Genomic DNA, 23036 nt, shown 5'->3' with positions numbered 1-23036 from the left:
CTTTTGCACGACGCATTTTTTTTCGCAACCACTTCAACGTTGATTTTGCCATTATAAACTGTCAAAGGATGGCGCACCAACAGCAAAATGAAAAACAATCCAAAATTGAATTACTTTCAGAATGGGGAACATGCAGACAATTAGAATACAAAAAGTAAACAAGAATCCGTCATTATTGTTCAGAAAATCATTCGATCGCGATTGTCATTCAGTTTTAGGAATCACCGAGTGAGCCCTGGGATTGAGCACACGATTGAATGACAATTCATATTTTGAGTTGTGGGGATTTTCATTCAGCGATTGAATGATTTTCGGTATGAAGCATAGAGGAAAATGCTTTCCGATGGTTTTTTGATGATAATCATTCACAACAAACCCCAAGCGAAAAATCATTCATTAATTGTGTCAATTTTAGTTTTATTACAGGATGATTTTGGTTCAATCGAAGGCAGTCAAATCATTCTGCTGAGAAATCATTTAAAATTCAGACTTTGCGGGTCTGTACCGCATTGAATGAAGAATCATTCTTTGTACGGCGGGCGTTTTCGTTCAGTGTAGGTACACTGACGTTGTTCGGCAGCTGTCAAGAAGCTCCCGGGTTGCATCCGACCGATACAAGAAGACGTGGAGCGCAGCGAGCTAGGTGGGTCGACCAAGTGGGGACGATCTGCGGACCCTACGCAGAGTGCGGAACTGGAGACAAACAGCCATGGACCGAGTGGAATGGAGACGGCTACAATGTACAGCAGAGGCCATCCCGGCCTTAGCCTGATCGAGGTAGGAAGGAAGGTACACTGAAAAAAATAACATAGTACTCGGAACTATCCAACCATTTTTGTTTTTACCATGCCACATTTTAGTTACCATGACTATGAATATTGTACCAAGCACCAGCATCTGGGAATGACTACTATGTTTTTATCAGCCAGCTCAATTGTCATCGTTACTATTCAAACCGTTCAATTCTACTATGTTTGCACATGTTTGTGTTGCAAATTCTACTATATCATTGTATACTATGCCTTTTTCATAGTTAACATGAACAGGCAACATTCTTGATAATTAAAATATGTCCGATGTTCACACGGTCGAGATCACGGTCAATCGTGTTTGTCTCAATATAATCTGTCCAACCCGTTTCAGTTGAAACAAAATTACGAATTATTGGTAAGTTAATTGTTTATTTTACAAAATAAGTAAATTTTCTTATTGTTGCCTGATCCACCATAGGTAAACGGAAAACATATCTGGATGTCCGGAGCCGGAGGAACGCGCGATAAATTGCAATGCCAGCATCCTGAAACTGAACGAAGTAAAATTGTCCGCATCCAATGATCCATCGTTTTGTTCGTGGGTAAGATAATCGTCGATTCTTTCATTGAGAAAGATACATTTACAAATTCACTCAACAGGCGGAAAAATATGCAGATTACAAGCCGCAGAAAATCTGGGCAACGGAAGTATGGGATCAAGATCTTCAGCTATAGGGAGCCCACGGCATTCCGGCCAGCTTCAACGGAGTTCTGGAGGAGATGAAATCCGTGAGAATTAGCGACAGTACGACGTTGGCGTTCCCGGTTAATCGAAGGTTGCCAGTGGGTAACGTTGCAGTCACCAGAACCACATTTTTCAACACTAGCTGCATTTTTATGGGCGAGGATGCAGCATGAAATGAAAACTCTGTGTCTCGAATTATCTAATGTGTTACATTAATTAGAATTTGTTTGTTCATATAAATAAAATTCCTAAAAAGACACAAATCTCCAGATATTTCTAATTTGATTTTATTTTTTTGCAACATAAACAAAACCAAACAGATTTACTATATTACCATTACATAGTTATTGTTACCATGCATCCACGTTTTCCCCATAACCATAAAAATAGTAACCAATACCATATTACATTTTGCTGTCAAAAACATAGTAATTCGCACAATGGTATTGTAATATCAAAAATAAAACATGGTCTACCAAAATCAAGTAGTAAAGATGTTTTATTTTAACCCTATGAAATGGTACCGATTACCATGTTCCTTTTTTCAGTGTAGGCATTCGGCAAGAAAAAAATATCGTCATATTGCGGAGATTCCACCTGTTTAGACTCCTGCGAGAAAATTAGTTGCGTGGATTTTTCTTGCGTGGGCCCACAGATATAAAACCAGACCGCGTCCTGGAGAATATTTTATGCTGTGTTGTTAGGCACACATTTGGTGATAGTTTTGCATTGTAAACAAACATTTATAACGCACCTACGCTGAAAATGAGCCTAATCATTTATTTGCGTCGGAATCTATAAATCTTCACAACGAGCAATAACTCTTGGTTTTTATGGCAACGCACCGCCTGTTACATCATAAATTCAATTAAATTAAATAGTATGTTACGTTTGTTTGTTTTTTTTTTTCCCTTGACCCGATAATTATAAACTGGTTTACGTTCGATCAATAAATACAATTACAATTTTAAAGCTAAAATGCGTTGAATAATGATGCAAATAACGTGTATTCACAGTTGTTTTGAGTCATCTTCTTTGTATTCGTTTATGAACCATACGACTCGACGAGCGAACATAAGCTGTTAGTACACAGGGTCAAATATTTGTCCAAAAAGAAGCCAATGTTCAATCATCTTGTTGGACTCGATCGAATTTACATTAGCTTCAAACTAACGTTGTTTCTTGAGTTCTTTCCTTGTAAAATATTTGACCGAGTGTACTACTGGCCATAGACATGCTTGGTTATTGAAACAGAACCAACAAAAGGGAAGAAATCACTTCCGATGGCGCGCTTCGCTAGTTGGTGCAGATGCCAGTCTGCTGCTGTTAAATCGGTTCGTGTTCTTTTTTGTTCAGTGTGTGTTCATTTCGTTAGTGATGGTCAAACTGCGCCTAAAACTCTCCGTCATCAACAATGTACGGTACCGGCGACCGCCACGGTACAACCTAGAGCGACTGAAACAACCGGATGTCGCCTCAGCATACGCGCAGAATCTCGAGGCCGTGTTGCCAGACGAAGGCGAGCTCGATGAGGCCCCTCTAGAGGATTGCTGGAGTACAGTGAAAGCAGCCATCAACGACGCAGCCGAGAGCACCATCGGGTACGTGGAACGGAATCGATGAAACGAATGGTTCGACGAAGAGTGCAGAACGGTTTTGGAGGAGAAGAACGCAGCGAGGGCGGTAATGCTGCAGCAAGGGACTCGACAAAACGTGGAACGTCACAAACAGAAGCGGAAACAGTAGACCCGCCTTTTTCGGGAGAAAAAGCGCCGCCTGGAAGAAGCGGAGTGTGAAGAAATGGAACTGCTGTGCCGTTCCCAAGAAACACGGAAGTTGTATCAGAAGCTCCATGCATCCCGCAACGACTTCGTGCCGCGAGTCGAAATATGCAGGGATAAAGACGGAGGCCTCTTGACGGACGGACGTGAGGTGATCGAAAGGTGGATGCAGCACTTCGATCAGCACCTGAACGGCGTGGAGAACGTAGGCACGGGAGCCCACGGCAACGGAGGAAACGACGAAGCCAGTGCAGCGGAGGACGGAAATGAACCGATTCCCACGCTGAGGGAAGTTAAGGATGCCATTCCCCAGCTCAAAATCAACAAAGCAGCTGGTAAGGATGGTATCACAGCTCAACTCATCAAGATGGGCCCAGAAAAGTTGGCCACCTGTCTGCATCGGCTGATAATCAGGATCTGGGAAACCGAAAAACTACCGGAGGAGTGGAAGGAAGGGGTAATCTGCCCCATTCACAAGAAAGGCGACCATTTGGAATGTGGGAACTTCAGGACGATCACTATTTTGAATGCTGCGTTCAAAGTGCTATCCCAGATCATCTTCCGTCGTCTTTCACCTAAAACGACTGAGTTCGTGGGAAGTTATCAAGTCGGCTTTATCGACGGCCGGTCGACAACGGACCAGATCTTTACCGTACGGCAAATGCTGTGAATACCAGGTCCCAACGCATCACCTGTTCATCGACTTCAAAGCGGCATACGACAGTATCGACCGCGCAGAGCTATGCGTGAATCATGGACGAAAACGGCTTTCCTGGAAAGCTGACTAGATTGATTAAAGCAACGATGGACGGTGTGCAAAACTGCGTAAGGGTTTCGGGTGAACTATCCAGTTCATTCAAATCTCGCCGGGGACTGCGACAAGGTGACGGACTCTCATGTCTACTCTTCAACATCGCGCTGGAAGGTGTGATGCGACGAGCGGAGCTCAACAGCCGGGGAACGATTTTCACAAAATCTCTGGTCAATTTGTGTGCTTTGCGGACGACATGAACATTATTGCCAGAACATTTGGAACGGTGGCAGAGCTGTACACCCGCCTGAAACGCGAAGCAGCAAAGGTCGGACTGGTGGTGAATGTCTCAAAACAAAGTACATGCTGGTAGGCGGAACCGAACACGATCGGATCCGTCTTGGTAGTAATGTTACGATAGACGGGGATACTTTCGAAGTGGTGGAGGAATTCGTCTACCTCGGATCCTTACTGACGACTGACAACAACGTGAGCCATGAAATTCTGAGGCGCATCATCAGCGGAAGTTGGGCCTACTGCGGGCTCCAGAAGAAACTGCGGTCGAAAAAGATTCACCCACGCACCAAATGCACCATGCACAAAACGCTAATAAAACCGGTGGTCCTCTACGGGCATAAGACATGGTCCATGCTTGAGGAGGACCTGCAAGCACTCGGAATTTTCGAGCGACGCGTGCTAAGGACGATCTTCGGCGGTGTGCAGGAGAACGGTGTGTGGCGGAGAAGGATGAACCACGAGATGGCTGCACTTTACGGCGAACCCAGAATCCAGAAGGTGGCCGAAGCCGGAAGGATATGGTGGGCAGGGCATGTTGCAAGAATGCCGGATAACAACCCTGCAGAGATGGTGTTTGCAACTGATCCGGTTGGCACAAGAAGGCGTGGAGCGCAGAGAGCACGATGGGCGGACCACGTGGAGCGTGACCTGGCGAGCATTGGGCGCGACCGAGGATGGAGAGCGGCAGCCACAAACCGAGTATTGTGGCGTACTATTGTTGATTATGTCTTATCTTAAATGTGATGTTGAATAAATAAATGTATGTATGTATGTATGCCATTTGCTCATAGAGATTGATATGTTGATCCCGGGGCCAGTCGTTCATGTGGTCGTTAACGGCCCGTTTACATTTGTGATAATAATGCGTGACAATATTCTGTCGGACAATTTATTCCACGCTAGTATCGTTTACATTGCCGCTAAAAATTTAGCTGCTAAATCTGGGACAATAAATTGTCCGACTGTATTGGTACCAAACTATCGTAGTGTAAACACTTCCCTATCTACTAATAAAATTGACGTGATGGCATAATTAGCTGACAATTCGTCTAGCAGACCGTTTACATAATGCTAATTGTGTCGGACAATCTAATATTCTCATTATTGTCCACTAGTTTTAGCACCGAATTCAGAAGCTTCTGAATTTGTCATGCTAATTTTATTGTCAGCTAAAAAGTGTTTACATTGCGCTAAATTGGCGCCAATACTGCTCGAAAATGTATTGTCACCCAGAATTAGCAAATATGTAAACGGGCCATAAATTTCAGACCATCAGTGTAAAATACGTTTGATCCTGGGTGTAGTTCTAAGATACCTAAGTTGTCCTCTCAGATCACCATCAAAGAATTGTTTGTTCTCTTGAACTTCAATACACTCTTTGCAGCTTCAAATTGAACAAATTGATGCAGTGGAAGAAGGTGGTGGCGTGGCCATTGCCGTTCGAAAAGGGACTATTGTCTTAAGGTGAATGTATGACGAAGCCACAACTCGAATTTTCAAGAGCACAAATCTGAAGAACCGAATGTCGGTTTGCGCTGAAAAGATGATCGATTGGTCACCACCAGCGGGTAACCAATCGATCTACTTTTCAGCTCAACCCGATATTTGGTTCTTCAGATTTGTGCTCTTGAAAATTCGAGGTGTGGCTTCGTTATATATTCACCTTAAGATCATTGAAGCAATCGGTGTTGACCTGGTTACGCATCAGGGTCCCATCGATATTATCTATCCGACTCAGTGCAAGAACTTTGGCATTGTCAGTCAACAAACTTGCATCGATTACTTTGAAAGATTTTCCGACGTTTCGGTCTGGGGCGTGGACCTTTTTCAGGACTCGATTTTTAAATCAACGAGTTAAAATGTTGTTTTGTTAATGTTCGATCTCGCCCCATTGTCGGCGTCATCACTGGCTGCTGCGAGGCAAACCGAGCGCGCGCAGTATTTGGGACATTCAAATCGATGCCCATTGTTCCTATCAACGCAGCACACAATCGTCACCATCCAGCGTGCAGCTTTCTGCTTTGGCGCCCATGTAAGAGCGCGCCAAACTGTGTGAAGCAGTGCGCGCGGTAATTATAATAATGAATTATATGCACTATTGTATGTCCGTACTTGTGCGCCTATATAAGGCGCACCTGATTGAAATGTATTTATAATAGTAAGTGAAGATCACTCCCGAGCAGGCGTGTGCCTCTCGGGGGCAAATAAAACTCTATATAGTTTGGAATCAGTTGTTTTCGTCGTCGCCTGGATCCCTCCTCTCCTTACCACACAACGTTGGGTCCGAACCCGGACGAAACAGTTAATTTTAAAATGTCGGGTTTGAAAGGGTTAGTCTTCCTCCACTGGGGCATCGATCTGGATGATTGAGTCTCTGCTTACGGTCAGGGAAATTTGATATTGCAGGGTTTTTTTTTACTATAACTGTACTTGGCACTGTTTGCTACGCGAGGTTCCTAGTATGGCGCACGTTTTACTTGCACGTAGAAGCAATATATTTCTCTGAACAAGAACATGAAGATTCGTAGCCCAACTTTGTACAAATCACTGAACAAAATCTCATAAAAAGAAAAATTAATGTTCTTGTACCGACTCTAAGCAGAATACCCTCTTCGAATGAGTGTAATCAGTTTTGTATCTTTTTAATTCCGCGCTATTTTCGCCCTATGTCAAAGGATAAGCAAAATAGGGCGGAATTATAGGATACAAAACGGTTTACACTCATTCGAAAACTTGACACGAATGCTACAATAATGGTTAAGTGTCGTTAATAAATAGTAATAATAATAACAACTCATTCGAAAATAAATGTACCAATAAATTCTGTTGATTTCTGTTGCGCATTGAGTTCATTTCATTGGAATGTAGAATAACGTATACATAACGCAGTCCTCGGCTGGGTTCTATTTCTCGTTGAAAATCCTACTAACATCCTTACCTACTTAATTCACGTTGACTCAATCTTCCTTCTGGTGTTGCATGGTGTGGTATACGAGTAATTCCGATTTAATAAGTTGCTAATTTATATTCATATCAGAGCCGTAGCAAAGCTTCCTGTGGAGGAACGCAGCCGGCATCGATGACCGAAGCGAGCAGGTCCACTTCGGTAGGATAGCGGCGGTTTGTGCAAATTCTAGCCGCAAAGCTGAAGCACGTGAGCTGCACTAGATGAATAACGCTCTAGCACGTGCCTGTTCTCTATAATATATGCTGCTGCTGCTGGTGGTATGGTAACGCAGACAGGAGCACATAAATTGAATTAAATGTAGTCAGTGAAAGGCGCGAAGCACTTCAGCTCAAGTAGGTGTGAATAAGTGAGTTTCGCGGTTGGTCACGATTGGAAAACTTTTCCGTGCGGTTTCCGATGTGGCTAGCCGTTGATTAGCATATTATTCGTTGTGGTTGATTTAACGTTCCATTGTTTGTTGAGATATACGTTGCGTTGCTTGTTAGATTGCTGAGTTATGCGATGGGGTCGTTTTGTCGTTATTGTTCAGGCGCTCTGTCTTGTTTCCATCAGTGAAAGTTTCGGTAGTTTCTCCATCTTGCGCATTGCTCAACATATCAATTTGGCAACCTATTTTTTGTTATTAAGTAAAGAAATTTATGCTTATTTCAGCAGCTTAATTCTAAGCATCATGGGCTGTTTTTAATGACCTATCGAGCTTAAAAGACTCCTTCTTAGCATAGTGTGGTATAAGCTCTCCACAATTCTTGATTGAGTGCGTTCCTTGTTGATTGCTCTTTTTTCTGGACGAGAATCATAAGGCTACTCTATGCTTAAAAAAGTTAAGCAATTTGTGATTATGAAAAGAATCTGCATCATTTTTGAAATTGAACCTAGACAACTAGAGCATGGTTTTGACGTAGGACTACGTCTCTGTTTTCTATACCCGGTGTCATTTCAAAATTTATGAAACCAAGAGCGTTACGTTTGAGTGAAAGATTTTAAACGCTCACAGTACCTTTCCCACTGAACGAAATGATAAACAAATCCCGTTATCCGAGAGATGAAACTCCCGCGTTCAATTTGTAATATTCGGTGAACCTAAAAATCATTGATAAATAGTTGAAAAGTTGTTTTAAAGTTAGACATTGAAATCGCTGAAATCTATAAATATGGGTAGCGGACAAATTTTCTCGTTCAGTATACCAACGCTCTCTGATTGGTGCGCATCGTGAGGGCAACTACGATGCAGGAAGGAATGCGATCATGCGAGAGCTGATCGTCAGTTCCATTCGACCACCGTCGAGGTGACACCTCGAGCTGGGCAGCGGCACATCGACTCAGCGACGACAATTGGCTATTGTACTGATAGCACCAGGAATCTCATTCACGGCAGCAAACGGCGGGCCAGTTTTCGATTGCGTCTAGCGTTGAGCGCGGAGAAAACCAACACGAATTGCGTGGCATTGTAAATTCATCAAAATCGTCCATTATTCAAACGGTTCTTTTCAGGACCATCGAAAAAGATTTCTCAAGAGTTAATTGGATGAATTCCCACCCTCGATCGAGAAAGGTGAACCTAGTGCAAAGCAAGGACAGAGCGGCGTTTCTCAGCAAAAGCAAAGCCGGTCATTAATCGCATGCACGGCAGCAAGCGGCGGGCCAGTTTTCGGTGGCGTTCAGCATTTAGTGCGGAGAAAACAAACACGCATAGTGGCATAGTGAATTCATTTAATTTTCCTCCTAATTTAAGGACCATCGAAAATGATTTTTCAAGAGCTGTGAATCGGATAATTCCATTCCAACGAACGGGAAAAGTGTAGTACAACCGAAAAGTGAATGATTTTGAATGCTTGGTGACTCAGCCAGCAACAATTATGACGTCTAATTGTTCCACCCGGACTTTGGCAACGCATTATCATATCCGGACCATTTTGCGTGAAAAATGTTTCAATTCTAACATTTTCCAAATTAAAATGATCTAAATCATCTAATATTTTGGTTACATTATCCGTTCAATGGAAATTTTCTCATTTCTCGGTTGATTAATCGTTTGATGCATCTGGAGCATAAGGGGCGGGTCATGCAAACGAAATTAACTGAAAAGCCAGCCGAATGGGAGGAGCTTCATCTGCCAATCTAGGGGTATAAAAGCAGTGTTCTCTGTTTTCTTTCGTCATTTTCGTTGGATCAGTCAAGGAGGTTGGAGGTGGATGTCACCTCCAGCAAGGCAGCAGCACAACAACCCAGCGACTACTCTCGGATATCGTGCTGATGATAGCACTTGGAATCGCATCCATGGCAGCGGCGGTGGGCCAATTTTCGACGGCGTCCAGCATTCTCCGCACTCCGCAGCGAAAACCAACACGCATTGCATGGCATTTTGAATGCATCAAAATCGTCCATTATTCAAACCGGTTCTTTTCAGGACCATCGAAAATGATTCCTCAAGAGTTAATTGGATAATTTCCAACATCGATCGAGATGTAGTGCAACCAAAAAGCAAAAGACAGAGCATCGTTGCCAGCAATAGTGAAACTGGTCATTATTGTAATCCACGGCGGTCCAGTTTTCGGTGGCGTTTATCATTCAGCACGGAGAAAACCAACACGCATTGCGTGACATGGTGAATTCATGCCATTTCGTTCCTAAAATCGTCAATTAATCAAACGGTCTTGTTCAGGACCACCGTTAATTATTCCTTAAGAGTTTGTGAATCAGCTAATTTCATTCCATCGAACGAGAAAAGTGTGGTGCAATTGAGAAGTGAAAGATTGAATACTTGGTGGCCCAGCAATAATGATGAAACCGGTCACTAATGGCCTAATGGTTCCACCCGGAATTTAACAACGCATTATTCTATCCGAACTATTTTGCGTGAAACATTGTTTAATTAAAATTAAGTTTAAACATTTTTCAAAAATGTTCGAAGGTGAATATATGACGAAGCCACACCTAGAATTTTCTAGAGCACAAATCTGAAGAACCGAATGTCGGTTTGCGCTTAAAAGTTGATCGTTTGGTTACCCGCTGGTGGTTTGCTCATTTCTCGGCTGGTTAGTTGCTTGATGCGTCTGGAGCATTCGGGGCGGGTCATGCAAACGAAATAAACTGGAAAGCCAGCCAAATGGGAGGAGCCTAATCTACTAATCAAGGGGAATAAAAGCAGTGACCTCTGTTTTCTTCCGTCATTTTCGTTGAATCAGTCAAAGGGAATGGATGTCACCTCCGCAGCTGCGCACCAATCCTGCGATGACTCTCGGCTATTTAGCTGATAGAACCAGGAATCTCTAGAATCTGGAACCAGGAATCTCAGGCTATATGGAACAGGGCCCATATAGCCGAGGCGGTAAACGCACGGGTATTCAGCATGACCATGCTGAGGGTAACGGGTTCGATTCCCGGTCGGTCCAGGATCTTTTCGTAAAGGAAATTTCCTTGACTTCCTTGGGCATAGAGTATCTTCGTGCCTGCCACACGATATGCACATGCAAAATGGTCATTGGCAGAGGAAGCTCTCAGTTAATTACTTTGGAAGTGCTCATAGAACACTAAGCTGAGAAGCAGGCTTTGTCCCAGTGAGGACGTTACGCCAAGAAGAAGAAGAAGAAGAACCAGGAATCTCATCCACGGCAGTAAGCGATGGCAGTTTTCGATGGCTTCCAGCATTCAGTGCGGATAATTTTCAATTGTCTTGCCGAAATCTCCTGTTATTTAAAAGGTTCTTTTCAGGACCAGTGAAAATTATTCCTCCAGAGTTATGAATCGGATAATTAAAAGCGACAGACTGAAAACTTAGCAACAGCATAGCCGGCCTCTAATTGTTGTTCGCGTAACTATACAACGTATTGTTGAATCTAGCAATTGAGTTGTGTCAAATACACATGGCTACGGTGGCTCCATCTGTTAATTTCATAGCGGCAATTTTAGTTATTTTAATGATTGTTGCGATCGCAATATGATGTTTGGGAAGCTATGGCTTAACGCCTTTCAATATTATAATCATTCTTTCCTTTCGACGAAAATTCTTTCAAACAACGGTTGAACATTTATCTTCAAAATAAAATAATACTCAACCCTCAAGTGAGGCGCCGTCCACAAATTACGTAACGCTCTTGGGGGAGGGGGGGAGTATGGTCGAGCGTTACGGCCCATACAAAAATTTCCGGGTTTTCATACAAAACAGCGTTATGGAGGGAGGAGGGGGGGTCGAAAATTGTCGATTTTAGCGTTACGTAATAAATGGACGCTGCCTGATGGCCAACCGCGCGAGTTACGGAAGGTTTAACTAATTAACATCTTATGAATGCGTTCAGTGAAATGGATCACATAGGTAACAACTTTAATCAACACATCACTCCGCCGATTTGAATTTTGCCAGCATACATTGTGTAGGCCTTTTATCGTCGGTTTCCTGCAATAGGGGCACAACTCAAAAAATGTGAATTTTCAGAATATGCGTTTGAAATTTGGCAATCATGAAGCACCTCCTGCAAATTCACTTATTTCTCTCATCATTTGACAAAAGTAAACAAATTTTGATTGTTGTATCATTGAAAGGGGCTGAAGGACTATCTGTTTCATGAATTTTTGACAACTATTTTTCAACGACTATTGAAAAAATTGACTGATTTTGAGTTGTGCCCTTACTGCGGAAAATTGGTGAAAATGCCCAAATCTCGAGTTTCTCATCGAATTTTGGAACGGGTCTTTGTGAGATGAAATTTTACATAGTTTTTCATCATTTGCCATCAAAATCTCAAAAATGACATATTTTGAGTTGTGCCCCTATTGCAGGAAACCGACGTTATGTGATAAATTCGTTATGCATTTATTTACGAAGGTCGGACAACAATGACACGAAAAATCAGCTGATTTAAGACTTCAAATTAAAGGGCCCATTTCAATATATAAAAGTCGGAACCTCATTCCAGCCTTTGTCCTACGTCAACAATGCGGTTATGTCTCAGACATTACCCACCCCTAGTTTTTCTGAATGGTTTGCTGGCTGAACTATACGGTCCCTAAATAGGCAGCATGATCAAAAAATAATAATATAAAAAAAATCCGCTTGATAAGATATCCGCCAACGCTGCCAGTAGTGAGTGCCTTTCGATTCAGCCAACAATTTGTGACCAGGTGGTCGACGCTGAACGGCTACAGATTGGAAGTCTTATCCAGAGAATACAGCTGCGCTTTCTGGCTTTCTACCGTGTGTTCTCAAGCCATGTGCCATCTAACAGGTCGTTCGGTCGGTGGGTTGGCCGCAAGGATTATGCTGGATACACGCGAAAAAATCCGTTCCGATATTCCAGAACAAAAAATCATGGATAACGGAACGGACAGGTTGAATACAACCGTGATTTAGTTCCCGTAAATGTGACTCAAGTACCAGTATTCACGATAAATTATCTAAAAATTAGGAACACAGTTAACGCCTTCTCAGTCCCGTAGTTTGTTTAGTAACGCAACCAAAAACAAGATCTCAAATCACGATATCGAGGAACCTAGCAATGGAATTTGTGATTTTGTTTCCAAAAATGCAAATTCCGTTCACGCGCGCTGTCATTATTGATAACGGTTGCGTTCACAGTAGTCAACACAAGTGCCTTGTATTCATAGTGCCCGAGTAGAGCTTTCCCCTATTATAAATGTTCCTGTTTTGTGAAAAAAACAATTTCTGTAGATATAAGTGAAATGTTTAAGTGTTATTTAACTGTTCCGGAGCAGATTACCATCCTAGAATCCATCGAGCAAGCACACAATGGATACAAGTAGGAACACAACGAGATCATCGCGGTGCACCGCTGTTGTTTCGTCATGCTGCTGATGGTGTTGATTTTTGTTGATTGGAAAACGTATATTTTATTCGAAATTGAGAGTGAAATCGACGGATAAAATGTACTAAAATTCTAGTTCCCGTGGCTAATTATAAAAATAAGAGTGAAACCGTGACCGTTGCCTGAACCGGATCAAATTTTACGCTTTTGCTACTTCTGTTCCTCTCCGCAGAACGATTTTGCGGACCGTGAACTAAGTTCCAGGTACCGTGAGTCGGGTTTCTGTCTTCGTGAACAGAATTCTTTTCGCCGTGAACTATGTTTCCATTTTCGTGAATGGAATCGTAGATCGCAGGCGTTACGCTTATACTGTGGAATAAAGTTCATATTATTGTGACTTTAATTCATGGTGTATAATCGTAAATGAAAATCTTGCTTGTTCCAGGAATCGTGATTGATTGTGGACGATTTCCAGAACGGATTTTTATGCGTGTAGCCACACCACCACCGGCTCGGGGACCATAATGGAAAGGACATGCCCTGCTATCGGCGACGGTCGTAAATCTAGTCAGTTCATGGCCAGAGATTAGCAAAAGCGAACGTAAAATGAAATCGAAACAGCCACTGATTTCGAAACTATACCATACCAAATTGGCGAGAGGCGAATGAATTGAACTGATTTGATCGATACTGTAAAAATATTTAAATTTAAGTTACATACATATAGGGTGACTTTGGGTTTTATCGGCAGGTTTTTTCTCTTCGTTATGAGGGGTTTTAGAGACCAAATTGCCTGAAACTTGGTAATATAATTCAACTTGGCTGGGAACCGTTTGAGGCAAATTTTAAGTTCAACAGGTTTAAATAAACCATGACGAAAAGAACAAAACTGCCGTTCCGACACATTGACACATTGCTGTGCAATTTAGACTATAGTCAAAGCTAGAAATAGAAAGATTGAGAGTAGTTCTTTCAAATTAGGAATAACAATTGTTGTTTTGATGTGAAATCTAAGAGTTAAAGATAGCTAAAGTTGAGCAATTTGTACTCAGATTTCACTTTTTTGGACTTCGTCCCGATAGGGTTATGTGTGGGCACGTTGCATTCGCGGCATTTCTGCAACAGCTAGCAGATGGCGAACATGTGGTCCGTTGTATCGCGCTCACCTATAATTCCAGCCTGATAATGCCCCACGAACTTTCATGCAATCGGTGATAGACGGCGACATGAAATTTGAGCGAGTACCTTGTGACAGTGCTTAGTAGTGTATTCGCGTGGTAGTTCCTGCAATCCAAGTTGTCGCCCTTTTTGTAGATGGGACACACGATAGCTTCCATCCATTCCTCCGGTAATACTTCCTCCTCCCAAATCTTGGTAATGACCCAGTGTAGTGCCCTCACCAGTGCTTCTCCATTGTATTGTAGCAACTCGCTTGGTAGTTGATCTGCTCCAGCGGATTTGTTGTTTTTCAACCGGCTATCCTATCCTTTATCTCTTGGAGGTTTGGGGGCTGACAATCTCTCGACCTGCGCACGTACTCCTAGATCTGTAACCACACGACCTTCGCTGCTTGCAACGTCACCATGAAGGTGCTCATGGTAATGCTGCCGCCACCTCTCAATCACCTCACGCTCGCACGTGAGAAGATACCCGTGATTGTCTCTGCACATGTCCGCTCGTGACACAAAACCTCTGCGCGAGCAATTCAGTTTCTGGTAGATCTTCCGTATGTCCTTAGCGTGGTACAGCTCTTCTATCGCTTCACGATCTCGTTTTTCCTGCTGGCATTATTGTCCCTCGTACGGTGTTACAAAATTCTCGCCCATGCTGCGTCCTTCTCCTTTTGCAACTGTTCACATTCACCGTCGTACCAGTTGTTTCTGTGATTCGGAGGCAGTGCTTCGGACTACCATACCACGGGAGGATGCAAAGTTTACGCATCGCTGGCCGTTAACATTCGATACGGCGTGCAGGCGGTTTCGTCCGATTACCGGTCTGTACATTTCCTCCCTTCCTACCTGCGCGTTCATGTCGCCAACAATGATTTTCACGTCACGCGGCATCCGTTTTTAATAGGGCACAATCGGTAAAGTACTGGATTTGTAGTAATGAGCTGATTTTTTGTATGGTAAGAAGATAATGCTCCGTTTTTGCAATGAAATGGCACAAAAAGCGTGAGTTGGGTATTATGATACCTTACCCAATTTGATGCTGTTTGAACAAAACTTTCGGAAACTGTGTTGTTCAAGTTGCAAAAAATAGAGAAAACAACAACACAGTCACCCATAGTTTTTCTCAAACCGTATCAAAATGGACAAAGAATCTTAATACCCACACTTTGTGTATGCACAAACGGAGAATTCACCTTCTCACCCTATAAAAAATCAGCTCTTTACTACAAATCTAGTACTTTACCGAACGTGCCCCATTGCAACAGACTGGAAGCTATTAACCTGAATTTTAAATATGGCAAGTTGGGGCAGGATGGGTCAATTCCTGTGTTTTTCAAACCAGTTCTAGAAATAAGCAAAATTTGTAATTCTCGTGAAACTTTTTCTGAAACATCCACAAAGACAGTTTGATGAACTACAACAAAATTCATATTTGTTTTTATAATGGTGAATTTCATCAAAAATTGAGAATTTTACCCAATGCTACCATAATTTTATTCTGAAAAAATCCGCCTATGAATATAAAAACAAATCTTAAATATTCACTTAAAATACTCTGAAATCAAGTCAATCAAAAACTGGTCAATAGATGTTCAGATTTCCGAGCTTCAAAATGTTTTTAGACTCCAGAAACACTTACAAAAATGGTTTCCATACATGTACTAAATTTGAAATTATATTTAATTATGTAGATTTCTGAGATGTTTTGGGCTAGCATTTTTTTTTTTAAATCCTGAAGTCAATCCTGAAGTCCTGAAGTCAATCCAGAAAAATCATTGAAATATTAGGGAATGTAATCTTCATGAATGAATAAACATCTGGACATGTTTCTTGAAACTACTGAAAAAAAAATCGCCGTTTTTGCAGTATTTTCACCCCCTTCGACCCGATTTTCGTCCACTCTGGAAATCACTGGTTTATGCCCATCTCTCATTTTTACGTGTTACTGGTTTACCGATATAGAAAAAACGCAAAACAAAATTGTAAAACTTAATTTTTTTTGGTAATACTGCGACCCCCCTGGCCTGGCTTCACGCCCCCCCCCAGGGGGCCGCGGACCACTGGTTGGGAACCAGTGGCTAATTCAAAGTAAGGAGCAAGCAAAGGGCGTTTTTGAAAAGGTTGGCGTTAGGTAACTTAATGGTTTATGTATCTTTCAAACCAAGAAATGGCCGACTGACATCATGCATGAGATAAAAACCAACAACTTTGCCTAGCAGATTTTGTAGAATGGAATTTCCCACGGATTTTCCTGATTCCTGATAATTATGACGAAGCTGTCGTTTGATGTTGGGAATTCATCGTGATTTCATTCCTGATTCGGAGTGTAAGTGCTGAGTATACGATGACTTGCAGGGATGGCAAAAATACCTTTTTCTCTTTTCCGTTCATCGATACCGCCAGTAAAATAAAAACAAAAGAACGACATCACCAATACCATCAGACGCCGCGCCGATGGCAGTCAAGCAGACGCTTGATGGTTTTCGCTTCCCCACGAAAATATTTATGAGCAGTCATGCTGAGGCGGGTGATTGCGATAAATGTCAAATATTTTCAACTGCTAATAACTCAGTTGACTTTTAGATTTCGTTGTGCGAGGACGTGTTTGAATCTCTCCGTGGTCGCATTGTCTATAACCTCAATTATTGTGCTAAGCCACGTGGCTGTCGGTTATTTTTGTTGGTTCGGTTCGGAAAACTGAAGATGGAAGACGGATTAGTGAGGAACACTCTAGCGTTTCGGTTCCCACCGGAGGCTCCACCGCCGTCGCTGGTGGAAGTTGCGCGGTTTGTGAAAAATCTCGACGCGGACCTTGATTCGATGGAAACAGGTTACAAGATGCCCGAAGAAAAATGTGTTTGTGTGAAGTTCAAGTCGCTCGATGCGATGAAAGAAGCGCAGGCTCAGATTCCGGAAATTTGTGTCTTTCGTTATTCGAATGGTGAAAAAGTGGAGGTCAAAATGACGGTGGCGGGATGCTGCACCAGATACGTGCGCATCTTCGACCTCCCACCGGAGGTTCCGGATTCCGAAATCTCAGCGGTGCTGGGAAGGTACGGAGTTGTAAAACGATTAGTCAGAGAAAAATTCCCGGCCGACCTTGGGTTGAATATGTTTACCGGCGTACGGGGCGCGTACGTAGATATCAAGAAGGCTATCCCAGCGACGTTATACTTCCTCAATAGGAAGGGCCGCCTTTTTTACGAAGGGTTAAAGCAGAAATGTTTCTTCTGCAAGGAAGAAGGGCATTTAAAAGCCGATTGTCCTAAAAGAGCTGGTGTTAAAAACGCAGTCAGTGGAAAGGGAATGCAGGACAACAGCACGGCCGTTTTGCAGAACGTTGAAGCAATCACGTTGCCGGAGAACGGTGGAGATGAGATCAGTCAGCGATCGATTCAATCTCGCGCTTCGAATCAGCCTAGCTATTCTGGAGTGTTGAGTGGCATAAAACCAAACAAAGTCAGCGAAACAATCGTGCCCCAGATGGTAACGCTGGTATCGGAACGAAACAAAAGTTCAGTACAAGGGTCATCGAAAGTTCAAGGTCAGTCGACGGAACTGATGGAAGCAGAAGATGGTGTGGGTAAATCTGCTGCGAAACGACAACACTCAACCGGTGGATCGTCCGCTGATACTGACGAGGAGGCTACATCGGGATTTACGAAGGTGATGGCGAACCGTAGAACCACGCGTTCGGCGAAGAAAGTGATGACCCCACTCGAGGCTATTTCGAATGGGTCATTGGAATCGGGTGGCAGGCGAAGTGCCAGCAAGTGATTACAATGAAAAGTGAGGTTGTGTTCCGTTCACGTTGTAAAGCTCGTTGGTGACCGACAGTGAAACTCGCTGTGTTTGTGTACGATACTGGTATAAGTGCTTCGACCTCGACTCTGGCAGAGCAGTGAATGATGAATTATATTAGATGTAACTGCGGATGACGTCCACACGCCTGTGCAGTGGACGTCCGAACGTCCCAAACTAGCTCACCGTGGGTTTGGTTCTCAGGGTCGGCACCACCTGCTTAGGGGACATTAACAAAAGCGGAAATGGACGATACGAGGGATAATCGACGCAATTGCGCATGCAAGGACAAGTACCAGAGTTCAATAATTGATTTTGAAACCATGAAAAGTTACATCTTAATTATTTTATTTCCATTTTGGGGTTAGTGGTTAGGGTTAGTAGACGTTGCGGCCGATACCTATTGTTGGGGCCCTTTGAGGAAGGGGCGACGGAGACATACCTTTACTCCAAGAGGCTGCCCTGATGCTAGGCTTAGGCTTGGGCGGAATCCAAGCGGACTGGCGTTCCGGAGGTGACTCCAGGATCGATGGCTTGTTGGCTGCCGGATGTTGGTACTCGGGTGCCCCGGGGTTGGCCGGTGGACTTACCGGGGTTCTTCCGACGTTGGTTAGGCCTCGTCGCGGACGTAGTTGGGATCTCCAGGCTTGTGGGCCGGCGCGGCTGCCGGATGTCGGGGTTCGGACGCCCTTGGCGGGCCGGTGGACTTGCCGGGGTTCTTTTGACGTTGGTGGGGGCCTTGTCGCGGACGATTGGCCCGCGTCGCCGGTGGATCCAGGCTTGTGGGCCGGCGAGGAGGCTGTAGGTTGTTGCACGGACGCCCCTGGTGGGCCGGCGGGTTCGGAGGCGTTCTTTGACGCTGGTGGAGGCCCCGTCGTGGCCGAGGTGATTCCTGGCTTGTGAGCCGGCGCGGCTACCGGATGTTGGTGCTTGGGCGCCCTTGGCGGGCCGGAGGGGTCGAAAGGGTTCTTGGACGGTGGTTGGGCCCTCGTGGCGAACGATTGGTCCGCGTAGCAGGTGGCTCCCTGACAACGTGTTTGGGCACGGAACTTTTTAGACTTCGCGGCCTCCGAGCGCCGGATAGGGATCTGCTGTGGATAACTGTCCACGTGGTATTGTTCTCTTCGTCCTGGGTGTGTTACCAGGTGGCGGGTGGCCGTAGGGACTTCCTGCACTGCAAAAATATCAATATTTTTTATATGTGTGAAACCTAATGAAAACCTATAAAACCCTCTTCATACGCCTCATTAGCGAAAATAATCTTGATTTAAGAGTACGAGTTTTTAAAAATATGTGTGAGATCTTATAGTAAAAATCCATCCATAACACCTCACACATAAAATTGAAAACTGTTGAAGATACCGTTGATATTCAATACCAATGACGAAGCGGGAAGAAAAAAAACATTCAATGGCAGTTGAAAACAGTTTGTTTTTACCAGGCAAGATCGAAGGTTCTTCATTTCAATGAACTTTTTCAAGTTATCAAACTCATTGTTCACGCTTCACAGGTAATTCGGATGTAGATTGTTAAATGCGTCCGTGAATATTCGATCGGTAAGTTAACATTTTTTTATCGTATTCTCTACTTTGCGTTTCACCCAAGTACTCGCATTTCAGTTTATTATTGGACAGCATCGGACCGGAAAATGCAGCGCAGCCGCCAAACGCCTCCCTGGGAATTCAACCACACGGAAGGATTGCCCCATTCCCAAGGCAGATCCAGTCACGCGGATGCGATACATTTTGTCAGAAACTTGATCACATGCGGAAAGTGCGGTACCGGACGGAATATAGCTGCACACAGGAGCTGGGACACCGGACCGTTGAATCACGAGGGGAATCGGACGAGAGCCATTTGTCGTCAGCATAGAATCCGAGATAAAATCAATGTTAATGGTAAAACGTGTACTTGATCGTGTATTGTGTTGCTAATTTCAATTTCAAATAAATTCAATGACAATCAATACGCATTTTTGAAATTTATAATATTTGTAGAAACTTTTCATTTCTATAATTATTTCTTATTTCTGCTAAAAATAAGCCTAATAGTAAGCATAAATCAAAACATTAAAATTTTATGTGTGAGACTTATAGATGTTTTATATGTCGTACTTATAAAAAGTATTGCTGTGGTTCTATTGCAAATATCTATATCGCTCACACATAAACCCAATATGGATTTTTTTCTCAGTGTGACAGCGTCGCAGCACCGGGTTAACCGAATCGCACTCACTTCACAAAAACAGCGGGCACCAAACAGGCCGTAATTCCCGCCAATCGGCCACCGGATCGACGCAACTTCGCGGGCACTCGCGGGGTCCTCTTCGAATTACCCACGTGGGGACTTCCAGGTCTTCCCTCTGTCACGATAGTTTTTTTCCAATTTCGTCTCGTTTGCTTGGAGGACTCGACTCGACTGATCCCGAATCCTCTAGGTTTTTCCGCATCTCTCGTTTCTCTTCGTTCTTCGCCTTTTCGCCGCCGGACCTGGTGTTACCACCGTGGATTTCGCCCGACAGGAGCGAATTTGGTTTTTGGCGTTAGTGTTGACAAAAATTCTAGTACTCCATGCGAAGTCTCACAGTGGGTTGACGTGGGTGGTTAGTTGGAATTAATTCTTGCCTCTGGCAAGTGGGTCGATTTTTCCCATTGTTACCAAAATCGGTAACATAGAAAAGTAGTAACGATCAATATCAACGCGATTGCGATTCAAGCTAAGAAGATGCTGTTGAAGGAATTTATAACGAAAAACGACGTAGATATAGCTTTTTTACAGGAAGTGCAGTTTGAAGATTTTTCGTTCATTCAAAGTCATGAAGCGCTTGTGAATATCGGTGTAACTAATAAAGGAACCGCAATTCTGATTCGAAGAACGCTGGAACACTCCCAGTTACTCATGGATCCCGAAGGAAGGGTTATGTCAGTTTCTGTGGACGGTTTGAATTTTGTGAACGTATATGGACACTCTGGTGCTCACTACAAGATCGAAAGAGATTTATTGTTTTCCGATACAATCGCCGTGCACTTCAATAAGCCGGGAATTAAAGGCCACGTCCTGGCGGGCGATTTTAATTGTGTCTTGGATGAAAACGATTGCAAGGGTAAAATGTATAATTTCTCAAGTGGCTTGAAGTCTGCAGTAGAACTGCTTGAGCTGCAAGATGTTGCGATGGTGTTAAAAAGTGCGAAAAGGGATTTCACGTTCTTCCGCGGAGATTCTGCGTCAAGGCTTGATCGTGTGTACGTTTCAAAAAGTTTCATATCTGAAATTAGTAAATGTGTAACAGTGCCGGTGGAGTTTTCAGATCATCATGCAGTTATAGTTGATTACAAGATCTCAGCTGATCAGCGGTCGTGCGTAAGCGGTAGTGGTTACTGGAAAATCAATGCTTATTTGTTGAATGATGCTGATACGAAAGAGGGATTCCAAAAAGAATACGGTGAACTGAAAAAAAGAAGAAAGTATTCGGAAAGCTTCAGCGAGTGGTGGTCCTTTGACCTGAAACGGAAGATTAAGCAGTACTACAATCGTAAGTCCTATGAGTTTAATGAAGCGAACAGACATAAGAAAGAAGTGTGGAGAAAAAAGTTAAGTGAGTTGTGGGAAAAACAAAGGAATGGTGAAAATGTGTCCGATGAAATGAACATTGTTAAATCGAGAATTCTAGAAATCGAAGTAAGCAGAATGAAGAGCTATGCAACACGGTTTCAGCCGTCGTCCTTGCTGGAAAGTGAGAAGTTTGGAATATACCATGTAGCGAAAATGATGAAAAGGAAAGTGAATGCATCAACACTCACATTAAGAGGTGAAAATGGAATGGTTACTAACAGAGATGAAGTTAAAAGGATGGTAAGTGAACATTACCGAACATTAATTGAAAAAAAGTCGATAGGTAGTACAGATTGTGCGGCGTTAAATTATATTGATAAGTCATTCGGTGAGCAAGCAAAAGATAAAATGAAGTGTCCTATAAATGAGGAGGAACTGTTAAGCGCGATTAGTAATGCAAAAAGTAAGAAATCTCCGGGTCTGGACGGGATTACATATGAGTTTTATGCTGTTCACTTTGAATTACTGAGGGACGATCTACTAAAGCTATTTAACGGTTTACTAGATAACTCAATATCGCCGATGGAAAATTTTTCTAACGGAGTAATAACGTTAATACCAAAAAAAGGGAAGTCAAAGGAGTTGAAAGATTTCCGACCGATAAGTATGTTAAATACGGATTATAAACTTTTTACAAAAATCTTAGCAAACCGAATCTCTGGATGCATTGAGGAAGTAATCGGTGAAGGTCAAACCGCGGTTATCAATGGAAAGTCATGCATTGATAACTTAGATGTCTTGCGAACACTGATCATTAAAGCACAACAATCGAAAGCTATGAAATTTGCGTTGTTAAGTTTAGACTTAGAGAAGGCCTTCGATGTAGTTAATCATGATCGGCTATGGGAAACATTAGAAAAGTTTAACTTACCGCGTGAAATAATAACAGTCATACAAAGATTGTACTCGAACGCCTTAGGTAAGGTATTGGTAAATGGCAGTCTAACCAGCTTCATCAATATCGGGAGATCTGTGAGACAAGGATGTCCACTCTCGATGGTGCTTTTTGTGATGTTTATAGAGCCTCTGCTTAGACAAATTTACACTGAGCTAAAGGGTATTTTAGTTGCAAATCAGTTCATCAAAATAAGAGCTTTTGCTGACGATATTACAATAGTGATTAGGACTAATGAGGAGTTCGATATTGTTCTGAAAATACTTGATGATTTTTCATTAAGTGCAGGCATTAAGCTCAACTTGAAGAAATCAGGGTTCATAAGATTCAATAATTGTAAAATAGGCCCTCAAAGGATCTCTGAAAAGGACCAGATGAAAATTTTAGGTTTGATTGTTTCTGACAATTGGAAGAAAATGGTAAACGATAACTACAAAATGTTAATAGATAATTTTAAGTTTTCATCTCACTTGTTTGCATCTAGGAGAATGAATTTAGTTGAA

The 23036-nt window shown here is 43.0% G+C and overlaps 1 long non-coding RNA gene across 1 annotated transcript; it reads left to right on the top strand.

Annotated features, from left to right (window-relative positions):
* Positions 1-796: 796 nt before the first annotated feature.
* Positions 797-2047, top strand: LOC109622274 (uncharacterized). Its single transcript, XR_002202015.3, has 3 exons — positions 797-1167; positions 1231-1354; positions 1413-2047. It is a non-coding gene; the product is annotated as an uncharacterized LOC109622274 (long non-coding RNA).
* The last annotated feature ends 20989 nt before the right edge of the window (positions 2048-23036 follow it).

The sequence above is a fragment of the Aedes albopictus genome, chromosome 2 (genome assembly GCF_035046485.1).
Source record: "Aedes albopictus strain Foshan chromosome 2, AalbF5, whole genome shotgun sequence".
Lineage (NCBI taxonomy): Eukaryota > Metazoa > Arthropoda > Insecta > Diptera > Culicidae > Aedes > Aedes albopictus.
Note: the sequence above shows the minus strand (reverse complement) of the source record. Positions and strands in the feature narration are given on the sequence as shown.